Here is a 3,949-nt window from a genome sequence, read left to right as displayed (position 1 = left end):
TATCTCTTTGATGCATTCTCATATATTGTTGGCTTTCTATGGGAATGTCGTTAGTTGTTTGACTTCTCATTGTTTCAAAAATTGACATTTGTGGTGAATATGATGGAGCTCAATTTTTTGCACAACAAGTAAGATGACTGTCTGGTGAGATATGCATAAGATGATGTTGAACAAGTAAGCTTATCATTTGCATGTAAGTTGAGATATCCAAAATCTACGTTTTCTCGTTATTTCTTTCCTGTTTTACTATGATTTCTCAAGCACTAAATTTCCAAAGAGGACTTTAAAATTCTCTTGATGACCCTTTGCAGTTTTGAAAAGCTCTTGCTGACCTGGCTGCCTCCCATCGTGCTATCATGCGGTCCGCATCTTGGATCCTTTCTCTAGGACTTTCTTCCTCACTAGATCGGTATCGCGCCTTGGCGCGAGGGTGCCGGTCCCAACGTTTTAAGTTAGTAGGAATCCAGATTTAGCATATGCATTCATACATGATAAGAATAAAATAAAGAAAAAACATTCAATTGAGATAGGGGTGAGACATAGCATTGCTCAATATCAACACGAGACTATAAGTCATAATCGATTTTAGTGCGTTTGTAAGATCACAAAACATAGCCATTCGTCATTAAGATCAAAACCAAAAGTGCAGCCACTCGACATGAAGTTCGATACCAAAAGCACGATAATAGGAGAGGAAGTAATGAGAACATGAAGATATAAAGGAGAGGTACCGAGCCATAGCTACTAAGCATACTAATAGGTGGCTTCATTCAACTTCCTGGTCGATAAATTTCATAGGCGCCACTTCGCACAGTCCTAATGCAAACAACTTGTGAGATATATGGCATATCATCATCTCTGTATATGCACCTGTGAGATATATTGCAATGAGATGAAGTTTCTAAATCAGAACTGTCAGTATGAATATACAACATTCACTCAATCAAAAGGGCTTGAAAACTACATATATGCACCCATGTTCTCATTTATTAGCATAATTATCCATAGAAATTCCTAGTTGCAACGGAAAATGAGATTAGCTTGTTCATTCGAAGAATTTGCTTTATCGATCCGTCTACACTCATTAATGAGAGGAAAACTTTAAAATATCAATAGAAGAACAATTACATGAAGAAACAATCAGAAAAAACATTCCAATATCGCGTTCCAGTAAAACATCCATCATAGAGCGACAGAGGGAGCGAGAATTAGGATGTTACATAAATAGCACAGAAATGGTGGCAAGTACAAAATGATCGTGCTGCAAGATAGTGCACTGAAATTTAACCTTCGCTGTGAGCGACGCATATCGGATCGTCGTTCGTCAACCCTTTCATGATGTGGTTGCTACCAGCGCTCTGGGAGAAACAAAGTTGTGTTAATAGTAATCTGGCAAAACATACGTTGACCGGGAATAGTAAAGTTGAGATCATATAAAAGATCAAATACAACTCATATACTGTGAGAATTGAAACTCTGTACATCAAGTACAAATCTTATTGTCACTACTCTATTCACGAAAACATGATAGTAAATAAAGGATGTGGAGTTTCTACACCCAGGAGCAAATGCTCCTGGTGTGAACAGTAACATTAAATAAATTCAAAAATAATTTAAAAAATTCTGAATGGGAGCATTTTTTTTTGAATATTTTTATTTTTTTATTTTACTATTCATACCAGGAGCATTTGCTCCTGGGTGTAGAAATGTACTTCCGAGTAAATATACTGTTAGTCCAGTGTGCTTCTGTGTAGTTCCCAATTTCTGCAGCTTTAAGGAATTTAGTGTCTATCCTATTTTTATGTTTAGCTATAGGCACGTCCATACATCTGATCAAGAACAAAACAACGCTCAGGTGTATTAAACTTCTTTTGCCAATGGCAATACCAGAACGAAAGTATTAGTACATGGTTTTATTAACATAATATAAGAACATAAAGACACAAATGGTCAAGAGGAGGGGGTTTGGGGCGAGGAGGGGATGTGTCGCGGGTCTGCTTAGCGACAGGAGTTGGATATCGCAAGGACGAAGAAAACCTCCATCGTCGACTGAATGGGAGCGTCTAGTGTTCTTAACGGCTCTGTACTTTTCCTAGCTCTCACAACCTAGCTGTAGAAGCGTAACAGAACTTGGAAGAGAGCAAGAGAAAAGAAACGGATGGGAAGGGTTATCTTACCTACCTCGGTCGAAGATCGACACGTAGGAGCGCTTGCCAGTCTTGTCCCTCGATAAATCTGACTCATTCAAGAGTGCCGTGCCCGAGAGCAGCGGATCGAGTCGCCGCGATGTGGAAACCGGGAAACGGGGACAGTAAAATAGGATTTGTCGCTCTATATCCCTTCCTGTTGTGCTTCTCCTGTAGATGGGCTGGGCCAAGTTAAAGCTCGGTGGGCTTGGTAATAAAAGCATATATCTTCCTGATGAGTTGATAGAATAGGATTGTCCGAAAACAGGAAAGGCAAACCGCATAATACCACAATCCAGCAAAAATAATAATTAGATACACGAGCAGACCGCTGTATGCATATCAACATTACAGCACTGCACCTGTTCCTAACTCATGTTGTGATGACTAAGTTATATGCGTCTAAGTGCATGTGTTTTTGTGTGTCTGCATAAGTTGATCTAAGTTCACCATACGATAACATAACACGTCCGAATAAATTCAAATGCCCAGACAAAATACTTCATATCCAAGTCCCAAATGGTTACTACAATGAAAAGAAATTTGAGATCAGAGAGCAGTTAAAGGAAGACATACAACACAGTTTCAACATTCAGTCCAGGAGTGCATATACTTCTAAAGAACATGACTTAGTTTATTTATGTAGTATGGAGCCTTTCATTTGAAGTAGGGAAGCACATAATTTTGGCTACTGCACGTGAGAATAGGCGGTGGGCTTGGGGCACAAGGTAAGGATCAAAATACCTCGGGGTGGTGTGGAAACGGCGGGGTCGCCAGCATCGATTCCGCGCCGTGGAGAAAACTGTATAAGTACAATAAGCCTCTGAAGCAAATACGCTTATGAGTAAGTAATCTTATAATGTTGCAGGCATGACCATGAGGCCATATTCAAGTTTTACCTTCATTGTCACGGATGCATATCAAATTGCTGCTCCTTGACCCTTTGATAATGTCGTTGCTGGTGGAGTCCTAGGAAGAGCGAAACTGCATTGACATTAGTATTTATACCTATGCTTGTTCAGGAATTTGGATCAAAATATAATTGCATATGTCATAACAATTGGACATGAACACTCATATGTGCATTTGTGTCTCATATATTTGTTTAGAGCACGCACACACTGGAAACGATGGCATTTAATTTGGTGGCATTAAAAAATCAAGGAAAATTGCTACTAACAGAGGGTGTAAAATCATTTCAATGAAAATAAAAAAGCTACTACAGGCATCAAATTATAATGTCATTGGCATCTCACAAAGACATGACATCTCAGCTTTCAGCCAACAAGGAAATCAAGATTGAGAGATTGACACACCTGTGGGTCATTGGAGTCACTTCGACGAATTTCTTCATGGAAGCCATCGTCTTTCTCTTCGGTGTGGCAGGGGTTGTGCCTCTCCTGCTAAGCACCAAGTGGCAGCAGTCTAAGTCAGCATCATAGTGAGAAGAGAAATGGTGAACTAATAAAAGGTTCAGTTTTAAATAGAGATGGTTGGCTTGCAGGCGATGAATAAAATAATTTATGTGATCGATATAATTCTAATTCTAAGAACTGGGAACCTTTTTGTGAACCCCCATAAGACGATATGTTGCTTTATGGCCACAGTATGGTATAAAATGGAAGGTTTAGTAAGCAAGTAAAGAAACCTACTGAAGAAAATGCTTTGCAAACAGAGCTTCATTATCCCGACATCATTCTCAAAAATAGAAATAGTATTGAAAATATCTTTTTTTTTCTTGAATAGATTTTGAATGTATCATT

The 3,949-nt window shown here is 38.9% G+C and overlaps 1 long non-coding RNA gene across 2 annotated transcripts; it reads right to left on the bottom strand.

Annotated features, from left to right (window-relative positions):
• Window positions 1–555: 555 nt before the first annotated feature.
• LOC123133569 (uncharacterized) lies at window positions 556–3,170 on the bottom strand. Of its 2 annotated transcripts, none has more exons than XR_006465300.1 (5): window positions 3,086–3,170; window positions 2,931–2,988; window positions 2,178–2,368; window positions 1,289–1,358; window positions 556–870 (listed from the first exon to the last, which is right to left on the bottom strand). It is a non-coding gene; the product is annotated as an uncharacterized lncRNA (long non-coding RNA). The 2 variants fall into 2 exon arrangements; XR_006465301.1 differs by having other exon boundaries at window positions 2,182–2,368.
• Window positions 3,171–3,949: the final 779 nt, after the last annotated feature.

This window comes from Triticum aestivum, chromosome 6B (assembly GCF_018294505.1).
Source record: "Triticum aestivum cultivar Chinese Spring chromosome 6B, IWGSC CS RefSeq v2.1, whole genome shotgun sequence".
NCBI lineage: Eukaryota > Viridiplantae > Streptophyta > Magnoliopsida > Poales > Poaceae > Triticum > Triticum aestivum.
The sequence above is the reverse complement of the archived record's forward strand: the minus strand, read 5'-3'. Positions and strand labels throughout refer to the sequence as shown.